Raw genomic sequence first — 15785 nt, forward strand, 5'->3', positions numbered from 1 at the left:
TTTCATATACATTTTGAATAATTTAACAATGTTCCAATATTATTTCTTAGATTTGTGGACACTTTGTAATGCAAACGTTGGCTTCATCCTAGCAATAGCCTTAAAAGGCTAGGAGACCATCAATCATCAATATATTATATAAAACAAAATCTGATATTACTGTAGAATCATTGTTCATCTGCCATATGGACCTCATAAGCCTCTTTTATTTTTTTTTTTACCAAAAATATTGCACATTCAAAATTAATTCTCATGCATCCTACAGATAATATAGTATTGTTTTATATATAAATAAAATTAATATATGTTGTTATAAATGATTCTTTTTCAATCGGAGCACCTTGTTTTCCAATAAAAAGAAAAGGAAAAGGGGAAAAAAAAAAAGTTGAAGTACGTGGGCAGTTGCACAGCGTACTGCTAGTTGTTAATGATATACACAAACCATACTTTCATTAATGAGATTTTAATCACTTGAATTATTTTGGTCAAAACTAGGAACAAAGATGCCGCAAGGTGGGTTGAGCGGCATCCAAACAAACCAGTGGGTGAATGTGGCTTTGAAACCTTTTTCTTTTCTTTTGATTTTTTTTTTAAATGTGTTTTTGGGGGTTGGGACTTTAGGTCTCATGGTGTCATGCTTTATTATAAATGATTTATTTGCGTTCTGTTGTTCTCATTAACACGGGTGAATGTGGCTCATGATGTTGGATATTTTACATTAACACTTCTCAGGGATAGGACTAGTTTCTTTCTTACCTGTTTTGCATTGAACATTAGCAGTCTCTTAATATTTCAATATATTCAAATTATTTAGATAATTAACATGTCACAATAATGTGGTGTTTTCTTATATACAGGTTTTGAGTGTTGATTGGTCTTCTGGGATTGAAAGTCTCAAGTGCAGTGGCCGTATTGATGTTACGCTTAATGGTTCTTTTGCTGATATGGTTTTATTATCAACTGATTATTGTTCAGACAGAGCTTGTAATAGTTATGTATATTATGAACCTGGACAGCTGCATCTTTATGACAAAGCTTGCTTGTGTTCCTTAATGTCTCAACAAGAAAAAAATTTATCCGTTCCTTCAATGGAATATCCCATGGTCATACCCACTCTTGAACCATATATGACAACAGCAAAGCTTTGTGTGGTACATGGAGATGGGAAGTGTTATCGGGCCTTGTCTGAGGTAGTGGATGCTCACTAGGTCTAAATATTCTTCTTTTTTTCAGTTGCTATGCTTATGGTAATTTAAATAGATACATTATTTGCACTGATATAAGTTTCCGTTTATTTTAAAAAAAAAAAATTGTTGGCGCTACTAATTGCATAGGATGATTATCCAGATCCTATTAGCTGCCAAGCAGAGCGCAGCGCAAGATCAGACAAGTAGTGGCATGAAGTGGCCTTTGACTGGTGGAGTTCCAGGTCAGCTTTTGAAAGAAGACCTTCACGCCCTTCAAATGTACATAGCAGGTTATCAAGATGGATCTATTCGGATATGGGATGTGACCCATCCTTCTTTGACATTAGTGTACAATATGACATCTGAGGTTAGCATATTATACTATTTTGTAACTGGTGATTTTGTTTAAAGTAAATAGGAAAAGTCCTATTGAACTTTCATTGTTACGGAAGAAAGCTCCTACGTTAGTGACTTGATCTTGCCCTTCATTTGGAAATGAATTCTGCAATTGGCAGGTGAATGGTATTAAAATTGATAGTGCAAGTGCAGCAGTATCAGCATTGGACTTTTGCCCGGATACTTTACGGTTGGCAGTTGGCAATAAATGTGGCCTGGTAAAAATTTTATGTATTATTTTCCTCCCTTTTTATACAATAAACTTATGAATCCTTTGTAATTTTATCCAATGAAAGCATATAGGTTCGTCTATATGGGCTAGTTGGGAGTTCAGATGAAATGAACGTCTACTTTGTGACAGAAAATGAAAACAAAGGTTGGTTTTCTCATTAATTTGCAAGCATAATTCTGTTTACTTGTTTTTAGTGTTAGGAAGGTATTATAGTTATCATTCAGGGAACCCCGTCACAAGGACAAGAATTGCTGTAAGAGACCCATTTTAGAATTTATATGGTTGAGGGAGTTTCATATCTAGAGACTTTTATCTACATTAAGCAAAGATGTAACCTTCTAAACCTATCAATGTCACATATGTGATTTGATTTATTTTTGTCATTCTATCTGTGAGCATAAGTTGGAGACTCAAAATAGTTTTACCGTATTTGCCGCATCATGGAAAATCCCCCTGGGACTTCACACAAGCCCACCATTATCTTGTGTTAAAATTTGATTTGATGATACAAATAAGATGGTGAGGATTGAACTCTTAACCACATGGTTATGGTGAACTCTTAAGCTGAAAATCGTTCTTCTGGGTAAGGGCAAGATAACTAGGTTGTAAAAATGTTTCAATATTTGGTCTTCTACTCACTGAAGGAGTATTTCATGTCAGTTCCACAATAATCTTAGTTATATTCTGGTGTGTGAGCTGAACATAGAATTTTCTTCCTCTAATCACTGATTTTAATCAATACATATGAAATGTAACAGTTCAAAAGACCCCTAAAGGGAATGGACCTCATTGTACTGGAGTATTTTCCCTTCAAAGTTCTCCTGTATGCAGCCTAAAGTTTGCAAACCTGGGGGCAAAGCTTGCCGTCGGATATGAATGTGGAACAGTGAGATCTTCGACAATTTTATGTTTCTAAATGATATAGTTCGTTTACTGTTGGTTAATGTGTTGACTTATATACAATTTGAGTTAAACTATTCTCAAGTCTCAAACTTTTTATTTTTAAATCCACTTTGCAGGTTGCTATGTTTGATATCATAGAACCATCAGTTCTCTTTCTCACCAGTGAGGAATCTAGTGTATCTTCACCAATAATTTCTCTGAATGTCAAATTTTCAGATGGTTGTTGCTTACCAAACAGTCCGCAGAAATCTGCAACCAATATTTCTGACGGTCGTGGAAAAGGGCTGTTAGTTTCTGCAACAAGAGACGCAAATGTTATTGCCACAGATACTGCATCAGGGGATATGGTTTGCAATGTGTCAATAACCCCAAAGAAAGAATCAAATTTAATCTCCATGCATATTATAGGCAAGTATTTATTGATGAAAAGTAGATATTATAGCGTGCCCATGACTTGTACCCCATATCGTGCCATATTTTTCAGATGGTACTTGTGAACCATCAAGTGGAAAAGATTTATCCAACTCACCTCTGAATGCTGATTCTGGATCTGAATTTGGACAAGCTAATGTTCAGTCCGAAAGTGCACCTGTTGAAGCTGAAGCTGTCACAACTGTAGAAAGTTCATATTTTGCTCAGATGTTATCTAACTCACTCATTTTGCTTTGCTGTGAGAGTCAATTGAGCATACACTCTATGAAATCTGTGATTGAGGTCTTTCCATGTCCATTGTTATTCTGAATTTATCGTCTCCTTCTATACCATTTAATGGAACTGCCATATTACAGGGTAGCAGTAAGTACATTCGGAGGGTGAACCTCGTAAACCGATGTTGTTGGACAACTACATTAATGAAAGGTGGGAAAGAGTGTGGGTTGGTTGTGCTGTATCAAACTGGAGACATTGAATTGAGGTGAACTGCTTATTAAACTTCCTTATTTCTTACTTTGTTATGTTGTGCTTACCCACTTCAAGTCATTAGCAGATGCTTAAGTTCACGAAAGTGGCAAACCACCTCTTGCCCCGAAAAAAAGACAGTTGGTGCAGGGTGAGAAGATAAAGACACTGATTATATTCAAAATCTTTATCTTCCTATAAACTTTGAAAACTTTTTCACACAAACAATGTTCTACGTGGGGGCCTCATTAGCATTATATTAATACTCTTGATTTCCTATATATGAAAATTGAGTGGAAGTGCAATAATTAGTTCTTTAATTTTTCTTATTCATCACTGGGGGGAGGGAGAATAGATGTGAAGGAAAGATAGAAAGAACGGGATAGGGTGGAGGCAGGGAGTTTAGAAAGGATGGGCATCAGAAACACCTCAACTGTAATATAAATTTCAAATCGTAAGGTGAGGATCCAAAGTACATAGGGTTCCATAATTAGCAAAATTCCATTAATCCAAATATATATTACAATTTGATAATCAGAAATCCCTATTTTTTTAAGTAAAACTCATTTAGTAGATATTTTATATTAAATTTTTTTTTTAAAAAAAAGCCAAATACTGGCCTAACAGAGAATATCCTTATTATGATGAATTTCCATCTGTACAAATATGATATATTTCCTCTGCCCTGATAGTCCTATTCCATATACCATTTCCTTGCATACTCCCATCATATTGCTTTTTGAATCATCCTTGCTTTTGTTGGGACGCCAATGTGTACATTAATAAGCTTTTTTTCTGGCGACAAGCATTTGATGGATGTTAAGTCACTTTGAGCAGGTCCATACCAACTCTGGAAGTGGTGGGGGAATGTTCTTTAATAGCAATTCTACGATGGAGCTTGAAGACCAACGTGGAGAAGACAATATGTTCTTCCTCTAATGGACAACTTATTCTGGTCTGAAAATTCTGTTCTTGAATGAAGATATGTTGATAGTATTTACTGCCATAACTTATCTGATTGGTCTATTATTTTCTATCCAACTTGTGCTGTAGAGTCTTAAACTTGGCGTTGATATTGATGCCTTGAGAGGTGAAGGGAAAAAGAATGACCATAAAGAATGAAATAATATTTGATGTGTTGTGGACCTCTGAAATAATTTTTGATCCTCTGGACAGTATGCGTTGGTAGATAGTCAGGTTCGTTCTGGTTTATTATTGGGCTCATGGCTCTTGTTTTATAGGTCAACGGGAATGAAACTGCTTTTGTATCACTGTTGAAATGTGAATATGAACTCTGGTAATTTTCTCTCTCCTCCCTTTTTCTAGGCCCTTTTTTTTTTTAACCCGATTCTTGGTATGTACATGCAGATTTTTTGATTAATTTCTCGCAACATTAAATGGCAGTTTTTGATAAATTGAATGATATCAAAATTTTGAGCATATTATCTGTCATAAAGATTCTAGCTTTACTATTGAATTTAAGTAGGAAGAATTTTGTCTTCGGAAATGGTTCTTTCGTTCCACTTTTGTGTTCTATTAGTTTTTGAAGTTCTATTTGTTTGACGAAACTTGAGAAATTTTTTCTGACCTAATTTTGGATTCTATTTTGTTTAACGAAAATATATTGTTTTAGTTTATTTTATGGTCTTGTAAATTTCTTGTTTTCTTAGGGCTTATGTTTTGCGCGATCTATTACTACCCCTCCGGTCACCACTTTTTGACCTTTTTGCGTGATCATTGACAACAAGCAATTCTGAGATTTTGTTGAATTTGATCTTTGGTTGCTGTTCTCTGCCAAATCATCTGCCCATCGAATCCAGAAATGATTGGGGAATGTGAATTAGCATTCGTATTCAAAACAATGGCGCCTAATGTAAACTTTTGAATTTCTGTAGGATTCCTGAGTCATTGCCTTGTCTACATGATAGGGTCCTTGCAGCGGCCGTGGATGCTACAGCAAGCCTACCTACAAACCAGAATGAAGAACAGGTCCAGTTTGTTCTAGCTTTCTTTACTTCTGTTGTTTTCCATATATTTTTAAGCATTTGTAATCTCTTTTGCTGTAGGGGCGACAGTATCCAGGTATCTTGGTTAATGTTGTCAAGAACCTAAAAGCGGGTAAAGTGGAGGAGGAAAATCAAGCAATTCATCATTATAGTTCTGCAAATTTAGAGAAACTTTTCTCCTGTCCCCCCTTCTTAAAGGCTTCCTCTGCCACAGCTGATAAGCAAGATCCATTTGAGCTTGACATAGGTTTGTTCTAAAAGCATCATCCGCTGCCACAAATACCAAAACGTCTGAATGTCCACGTTGTTTTGGTGCAGATCAAATTCACATTGACGAACCTTTAGTTGTCAACTATCCTCAGAAAAGTGATATTGACAAGACAGGTATATCTATCATCATTTTCCCCTTCAAGTATTTTATCATTTGAATGACGAACGTGTGCTTTGCAGATAGAGGAAAAAGAACTGACAACAAAGGAAAAGGGGCAGACAAACAGAAATTATTTGAGGGTGCAAGCACTGATACAAAACCGAGACAGAGAACAGCGGAGGAAATCAAGGCCAAATACAGAAACGCCGGGGTAAATCTGAGATGTGAACAATTTGAAAGTCCTATTTATTATAGATTGCATATTTGACATCTTGAGTTCTTTCAGGATGCCTCTGCAGCTGCTGCACTTGCGAAGGATAAGCTTCTTGAACGCCAAGAAAAACTTCAGGTTAGGTTATAGAGAAGCTGCTTTTCCCCCATAGAAGAAACCTCCATGAAATTCTCCCTAAACAGTTCGGTGCACTTAAATTTGGAAAATTTTATGCAGACAGTTTTCTGAAATTTTGCCCACTGAATGCAGTCTTCCTATTTTCTGACTATCTCTACTCACCATTTAAACCATCCTAGATGCTCAGCCAACATACTGAAGAACTGCAAAGTGGGGCGGAAGACTTCGCATCAATGGCAAAAGAACTTGCCAAGAGAATGGAAAACCGTAAATGGTGGCAGATATGACAAAATGCACCGTCCTTCATCTAAATCAGGATATCTAGACTCTCATAAAAGTTGAACTGGACTCACTGGGTGTTCTTCGCAGGTAGCTATTTTAAATAAGGTTACTAAAACCTAAATTTTAGGGCATAGATCTCTCATCATGCAAAGAAGTCAACCCTATGTGAGTCAGCTTTCACCTGTTTATGTTACAAAGGAGAAATTTTTGTGTCCATCCCATGTACAGACGTGCGGTGGCCGTGACTTGATCCGTATAATTTGACATGCGGGCTAGCATATAATTTGACCGTCAAGGAAGGGAGAAGTGTTTGGCCTCCTTCTCCCCCCCCCCTATTCTTTCATGTATGTACCAAATAGGTGACTATGTATTGAAAAGGGTGGCGGGTTATGAATCTTTATCATTGTATAGTACCATACGGTTATTAATATATGACCTAATTAGATAGTTGATATTGGTTATATATATAAGACCTATTTTATATATTTACCAATTTTTTTCAAATTAATACTATTAATATTTTCTAACAATAATCAAGTAGAAGAGAGAACGAAGGAACTAAGGGAGATGTTTAAAGTGTTTTAAAAAAAATATCATATTAACTAATTTAATTAACATCCTTAGTATACTCAAATTAGCTAATTATGTTTTACATTAAAAAGCATAGGGGTATTTGATGTCATTGTATTGGTTGAAAAGAACAGCACATGCTGCATTGCTGCATTGTCAAAAGAAAATTGGTCTGCAGAATGTACAAGGTATTGAAAATTGCTAGCTAAATGCATGCATATGCTAAAAAAAGATAATAATTAGAAATAGTTTGGTCTAAATTCCCTGGAACTTGTCATAAGGGCAGGATTTTATTTGAAAACCTTTGGCTCAAATGACCCCAGGCATCATTGTGATGCTCACATTATGTGTTTAAGCTACATCTGCAAATGTTTTAACGTTTGCCAGTTTCAAAAAAAAAAAAAAGGGTGAAGGACAAGGTCTTAAACCTTAAACGAATTCCAGTTTGTGATTGTTGGAAAAGAATACACAGCTTATGTTAAGAATGAGTATCAGGTGTCACTTGGCCAATATATTAGCCACAGTAGACTCGGATGCTGGTTACATCATGGGAGAACAAATGTACAAAATAATCCTTCCAATGGATGATAATGGCATGCTTCAAGATTATTCCAAGAGAATTATGCCCAACTGAAGATTCATCATTTCAGAATAAAAAGGAAGTTTATTTAATACATAAGACTCAATATAATGAAGTATTGAGAATATAATCTTTTTGTGGATTTGCATTGGGTGCTCATCAGTTTTGATGAGTACCCAATGCTCATTAGATCTGGACGGTCCAGATTTAATTTTAATTTTATTTTTATTTTTTTTTTATTTTTTTAAAATAATTAATTTAATAGATATAGGATAAAAAATAAAGATAATATCTTAATTATCATTCTTTAAAATATAATCTTTTTTTTTTAAATAATTATTTAAAAATATTAAGTCTGGACCGTTTAGATTGGATCTGAATGGCCCAGATTGCTCATCGCTTGATGAGCACTGAGTGCGGACCGCTTTTTGTAACTATCAATCTGGATGGGAAAGGCCACTAATCAACTGTAGAAGCAAAATGTTGGCAGTAAAAAGAAAGCTGTGAAGCTTCATCCACTTTACTTGCACGGGATGTCACATTTGTCTCATCTAAGAAATTCTTCCACCAGCTGGGTTGCGTTAACACCAGTTAGTAACCTGCAATTCCAACAATATTGAGTTTATGTACTTAAGTCAAAGTGATACAGCTGAACTAATTCTCTGACATTCATTATATTATGATATACTCCTCCAGTCCTTAATATAGGACTTAATTATTAAGTTGGTTTTGATCTTAAATATAAAATCTATTTTTCATATTTATTAATTTTTTTTAAATTATCCCTATAGATACTCCTTCAACTATAATCAAGTAAAAGAGAGATAGGAGGTATTAAGAAAGATGAGTATGGTATTTTAAGAAAAATATGTCACATTTCTTATAATTAACTAATTTACCTAACTTTCTTAATCTAATCAAATAAGTTAAATAAGTCTTATATTAAAAATCGAAAGAATACTACGTATGCTTGTGATTCTAATTTAGTTCGACAACTAATTAAGTTTACTTTTGAAAAAAACACTGTTCAACATGTGAACTGACATCTAGAGAAAAATTCTTTTTAAATGTTTATGAAATATTAGAGTCACATCATTTTTAGCACAACCAAACAAGTAGTATAGTCAAACCAGGGTAGTGAAGGAGAATAGTGAAGCAATTCGTGCTTTTTAAGATATATTATACCGTGACATCCTTCAATATGCTCCATCTGCTTTATTATAAGTTTTAAATAACTGATTTATGAATAATAAATAAGTAGTTAAAAATAATAAATATATTAAAAATATATTTTTGTTTCCAAATGTGCCTTTATAATAAACAAAAAAAAAAGAATGAAAGAAAGTATGTGGAGAAATGTAACAAGAAAGAAATAATTATGGACAATATTGAAAAAATACATTAAATATTAAAACAAATCTAAATTGAAAGTTGTAAAATAAAATACATATCTCTAAATTTGAAGCTTATATATATATATATATTTTGGCCAATAATTTGAAGCTTATATATAGAATCTTAAGAAATTATGTAAAGTAGTATTATAGTTACATAGTGGCTCCCAGCATCAGAGTGCGGGATAGTGAGTCGATGAAGGTGGAGGGAAACCAAATGGAAGAAGGCATGAAGGAAGGAAGGAAGGAAGGAAGCTGGCTGGCTTGAGAGAAGAAACCAAAAAAGCGGTCTCTGCTTTTCAAAGGGGGGAGGCTAATGCATTGGCCAGTGGGGGTTGCTGGACTCAACAAAACCAACTCATTTCCTGATTGGACGAACTTACACAAACGTCCAAATGGTGGGTCCCACGTGTTCCTCTCATCTGGATGACAACCTTTTCCAACACAAACACGAGCCTCCGTTTCAAACTTGTACTCTTCCTTTTGCTTCTTATCTCCCCTGTCTTTTTGCCCCATCCCAGCGCACTGTCCACGAAGCCTCTTGCTTCACCTCAACTTCTGCCCATCACCTATTTTTCTTCCTTTGTCCACTGTAGTGGTACGATTTTATATCCCTTTGAATCAGCTTGTAGGTGCGCGCGCGTGTGAGAATTGTGAGCAAGTAAGTCCACAAGAATTTCAAATGGATTATTTATAAAGGACATATGCATTTAATGGTCAGGTGGGGTTCAATTGTTTTAAATAATGCTGTTACCTATCCCATGCAATTTCCTCATCTTCCTTATCTTATGACATCTGTCCCACTTGCTTCATCAGTTCTTCTCCAAACACCTATCCTGGTATTCGCGCGCACCCACACCCTTCTATGAGTTCTAACCATCCATAAATAGCTTATTCAACAAAATTTTCTGATACAAATGGCGTTTCTTACGAGCACAACTTGATCTGGTTGAAAACTTAGATTTGGATTCTCTCCACTACCTTTCCATCCTCTTCCCCTCCACCACCCTCTTTTTCTTTTCATAATTATTGGATCAAAACTCCAATAGTCCATATTTAATATTTTATAACATTTTATAAAAATAAATATTATGATAAAAAATAGATAAATAAATTTAAACTGTTAGAATCTAATCAATTCTAAATCAATATATCTGCTTCCGGCTGTCTCAAATAAAACGTTCTTGGACCATTTGCTTCATTTTAAATTAAACGTGCAGCATCTTTCTTAAGGCATAAATTTGCACGCTAATGATTCGTAATAGTCACTACCATCATATCAACGCGCATTGTCATTGCCTCTTATCCTCTATCGATATGATTTGGCGTTCATATTCATCTTCTGACGGAATCATAGGTAACCCTCAAGCATAGCTACGAGCAGCCGAGTTTTTTGTTCAACCATTAGATTCAGAAGCAATAGGAGAATGCAATCAGGAAAAAAAAAGTGCTCATCCTCTTGGAAATAAATGACACTTCATAATTCACTGAAAAGGGCACAGATTTCGGAAGTTGTACTTGTACAGATGTGTGTAAAGACTAAAACAGACAAGCTCCTTCAGCAATGATAAAATTTTCCATGCTAAAGATAATACACCCAAACTTCCAGAAAGGAGAAATAATCAGATAATACAATTACGGGGGGTAAAATGGGCATCGCTGCTTCATTTTTCTCCTCATCATTGAACTAGAAGAAAAGTTGCTACCCTCTCGAATCTCTGTGAATATCCAGGATTTTATTCTTTGCAGCACTCCTTGTCCTATCTCTGACTATACTCTATGTAATGTGGAATAGTTATAAAAATTCAAAATAATAATAAATAAATAAATAAATAAACTTTGTCAGAATAATCAAGGAGCGTTGCCATGGCAGCCATTGCTTATGCAACTATCTGCTCGTGTTCCCTATATAGCTGCTCCACCCATGGTGGGAGCATCTCTCTACTGGGATCAAATTGTTGCTGCTGCTTCTCAGAGGGGGCATCTTTAACCAAAGAATTAACCCACGACACATCTGGCTCAAAATTTTCAGACCGTGCCATAGTAGTGTTAGTGTTTCCATTGTTTCTGATCCCAAAAGAAGCAGATTTCTTCAGTTTGTGCAGCTCATCTCCATTCATGCCCCAATCCAATTTCCCATCAGGGATCTCCAATCTGAAAGTGCAGAAGATACCCTACAGGCGGTGTTGGAGGCCGTAGATTGCCCAAAATGGCGGGGTGATACTGCCCCACGATCAATAAAACTTTGACTTCGCTTTGCGAAGGCTGCAGATCTGGAGTTCATCACTGCTGCTGCCACAGCAGATGATGAATCAAACCCTAAACCCAAGGAATTTCTTGCCGGTGAGGAAGGAAGGTTGGTGGGATAGCTTGCCCGAAGGTGGTTCATGTTTTGCTGCATCTGAAGCCCATTTGGAGATTGCAGCTGAGTAGGCATTCCATGAAGTTGAGAAAGAACAGAAGGATCAACAGATCCCAAAAGGTCATCGAGGTTAGTTGGCTTCAAATCACCCATCCTACTATAATCTGTGTTCCGGAATGATGGGGAAGAGATTCGAGCTATCTCTTCTATCAACTGCTGCTGCTGCTGGTGTTTAGCCGGACTTTCTAGCCCGAGCAGTTCCATCTCCAAATCAAGATCCCTAGCACTTAAGGCCGCCTTCAGCCTGCTACCCGGGAGTTGCAAGGATGGCGGGGTGAGGTTTATTTTGTTCTGCCACAAGCTTCCACCCTTGGGAGATGAAGCAGCCAAAGGAGACAAGGGTGGTGTTGACACAGTTGACATGGGCAAAGATGAGGAGCTAAGAGCTAATGGACTCATAACTGTTGTGTCAATTGCACTAGCAGAAAAGGATTTCGGTGAAGGCATTGCTGAACCAGTGGAAGCATACACAGGGCGCAACTCTTCAGGTTTGTGAGCAAAAAAGCAAACTTTCCTTGAGCAACCAGTCTCATCCTTGCAAAGCCTTGTTCGGTATTGAGCAGGATGGAGCCATGACTCAAAAACACCGTGAGCGTACTCACAGGCATCCCCCTTCGGGCAGCTTCCCTTGCGGAACTCCGGGCAAGGAACACAGCTGTAAGGATACTTCCGTGGATCCCTCCTCCTTGCATTCTCCCCGGGATGAACAAATGGACACTCAGTCCAGTCATGAGAGTATGCCCTCGAACACGGCTTCACCTTGAAACTGTACATCCTGAACTCATCTGTTCCGTATATACCATTGTTTATGTCAGGCAAAGATATATCAACAGGATATTCTTTCTTCTCTGCTGCTTCTTTTGATGCTAAAGAAGGCGCCGCAGTTTTCTGTTGCTCCTCCTCCTGTTCGATAATTTGATGACTTTCCCCACCTAATTCATCACCTCTCAGCAACGACTCCATCGCCTTCCTTCGCAAGTTGGATGAAGAACTAAAGGCAGGAACAATCAAATTAACAGGCTTATTTCCAGTAGCATCAAGGCAATCAGGACTTGCCTTTGCATCAAGCAAGAGCTTAACAATCTGAAGCGAGGATTCAGAGCCACCGGCAACAGCACAGTGGAGAGCCGTGGCCTTATCGGAACCACAGGCCCTGTTCACATCAACTCTACCGGTTTCAATAATATACTTCAGCACCTCGGTGCTTCCGAATAAAGAAGCAACCATGAGAGGCGTCCTCTTCTCCAATCCCATCTTCTTCGATCCGATTCTTCTTCCATACCAAAGACTTTCCTCGTTCACGTCAGAACCCTTCTCTTCTACTTCCCTTCTGAAGGTTTCGAGATCATCGGTGGCAGACAGCTCCAGCAGACTTGAGATGTTACCAAGAACATAGAAATCCTGCTTCCGAAACTCGCTATCCATGTCGTTATTAGAGGGAGAAAGCTTAGGTTTTGAGCCACCGCACATATCAAAGTCCTGCATAATCGAACAACACAAACTGAATAAGCCACAAAACATCATTTCCTTACATTAAAATGTTTGAGTATCTATGTTAGACATTCGGCAAAAAGAAAGAAAAACAGAATACCCATGTCAGAGTAGAAGTTAAAGATAAAACTTTCCATTCGTATCTAAAGGACCTAGGTTCTCAAATCTTGAGGGATGCACTGCAAGATAACATCCCCATAAATTTAAGCGAAAATTTATAAAGGCTAACAATTCTTGTGCTGTATTTTTCTCACCAACCCAACCGAGAACAAACCTACGCTAAAAATTCCATTAGGAGAACAAAAAGTCAGAACATATCCTTAACAAAATCGTCAACAACCCATACTAACAACCTGGTCCGGCAATACCTACTTTATACAGGAATTCTGATAATAAAATTTTAAAACATCATAGAAAGAGAAGGGACGAAAGCAGCAACCCCCACAACCAAATTTCAAATGATGGTTTCAAACTTGTACCAAGAATCAGACCGAAAAAGCTCATTCCTCGTACCCACCCAGAACAACCCATCCCGGAGATCACCAACACCGACCCAGATCAAACCAGAACACGAAAACCCAAACAACATAAGCAAATCAGAACACCAAGAACTAAAAGTTGCTCGAGAATACAGCATACCTCACTAGGGTGAGAGTAAGATATCAGAGTGTCTCTTCCTTTTCGCTCTTGTTTAGTTGCTAGAGGGAAATCGAGAAGACCTCGATTGAGAAGAATGAGAAAGAGAGAGAGGAGCCTCTGCCCTTTTATCCTCTCTGTCTCTGCCCCCAGCGATGAAGAAGAGAGGAAAGTGTGAATTTTTCTTTCTTCGTAGCTGTTTCTGTGAAGGTCAAAGTCAATTATTCAACACGCGCGGGCCCCACAGGCTCCTCTCAGAGCGTTTGTTTTGTTTTTTCAGAGTCGTTCGTGTCTATCTTCCCCGAAATGAAATGCAAATGAAATTGAAATGAAACTAAATTCACAACGTTGCATGTGGAACCCACTTCCACTTCCACAATCGCCTGGCTTCAATTTTACGCGCTCTCTCTTGGCTCCCCTGCGCTCAGCTTTCTCTTGATCCGTTGGAACAACTTCTCAATTAGTATTAATTAATCATTTTATTAATCAATTAATACCCAATAAAGATACTCCCCTGGTTTTTAATATAATACTTATTTAATTAATTTGATTAAATTAAAAAAGTTAGATAAGTTAGTTAATTATAAGAAAAGTGACACATTTTTCTTAAAACACCATAATCATCTTTCTTAATACCCATCCTCCTCTTCTACTTGATTATGGTTGAAAGAGTATCCATAAGGGTAATTTAGAGAAAATTAATAAATGTGTCTTATATTTAGAACTAAAACCAATTTTAAAATTGAATCCTATATTAAGAACAAGAGGAGTAGCATTTTAAAGCAAATAAATTCATTCCCTTCATCATCTATAAACAATATAGTCCACCACAAATTTGATTATTTTATTATAACAAAAAAAGAGCATAGATATGTTCCTCTTACAGGATAAAAATTATTTGTACTTTACAATTCCACAAAACCAATTTAACGGTAAAAAAAAGTCTTTTAAATTGTAAATATATACCACCTGTTTTTGATTTCCCTGATTGAGATTTTTTTTATAATTAATTATTTATACAGGACTGCTCAGTAATTTTCTCAGAAACTAACCACTGAGATTAAACCTTGCATTTGAGATTCGGGGTTGACTTATTTTGATCCTCTTTCAATTCCCGATTCTTATGAGATGATGGCCGGCCGAAATGTTGCGTGAAGAATTTTAGTGTTTGGAATCCGTAATAATACGATTTCAACACAATCATCCTAATGACTAATCATTATTAAAATTTAATAAAAGAAAAGGACATAATAGTAATTCAATTCAATTGAAGCGCCTTAAAACACAAGCCACAAGCGGAAGAATGAAGAATAGATTAATTAAGAAAAGAGGAATCCAATGGAAATTGATGCAGCTTCCAATATGAATTGCTATATTTTAATAGTGATGATTATGGCATAAATAAGAGTATGATATGATGGTGGCATCCGCATAATAATTAATAATAATCTTTAAATTTGACCCTTTCCAAGCTGGGCAGCGGACCCTTATCCCACAGAAAAAGACAATCCAATCAGAATACTGCTGACTCAATCTTCCACTATTTGCTTCAATGGTTTGGTCCTCACAGTTCACACAATCCTGAACAAAAACACGCAAGCTTTTAATTTATTACTCCTCATGTCCTTAATATAAAACCCATTTAACTAATTTGATTAGATTAATGAAGTTAGGTAAGTTAGTTAATTGTAATAAATATGACACGTTTTTTCTAAAACACCATAATCATCTTTCTCAATACCCCCTCTCCTTCTTCTACTTGATTATGGTTGAGGGAGTATCCATAGGGGTAATTTAGGGATTATTGATAAATATGAGAAATGGGTCTTATATTTAGGACCAAAACCAACTCAATAATTGGGTCCTATATTAAGGACCGGAGGAGTATTAATTATTAATTAATGTCGTGAATCATGTTCCTAACCTTCGTGTCTTGTTGCTAATTTAATGTCAATTTGAGGGCCTGGTTGCAATTTTTTTTAATTCATCTCCGACTAATTTCCGCGGGTGCAACGTTTGTGTGTTGTGTTTAGACTGGTTTAGTCCATCTAATCCTAAACAAAAGACAAA

At 36.5% G+C, this 15785-nt stretch overlaps 2 pseudogenes; one reads left to right on the forward strand and one right to left on the reverse strand.

Moving 5' to 3' along the window:
• The first annotated feature begins 857 nt into the window (after positions 1 to 857).
• On the forward strand, positions 858 to 6891 carry LOC114740281 (uncharacterized; annotated as a pseudogene).
• Positions 6892 to 10669: 3778 nt separating this feature from the next.
• Positions 10670 to 13926, reverse strand: LOC114740289 (zinc finger CCCH domain-containing protein 29-like; annotated as a pseudogene).
• Positions 13927 to 15785: the final 1859 nt, after the last annotated feature.

This window comes from Neltuma alba, unplaced genomic scaffold, assembly GCF_004799145.2.
Source record: "Neltuma alba isolate B1F8T4 unplaced genomic scaffold, ASM479914v2 tig00000537_pilon, whole genome shotgun sequence".
Lineage (NCBI taxonomy): Eukaryota > Viridiplantae > Streptophyta > Magnoliopsida > Fabales > Fabaceae > Neltuma > Neltuma alba.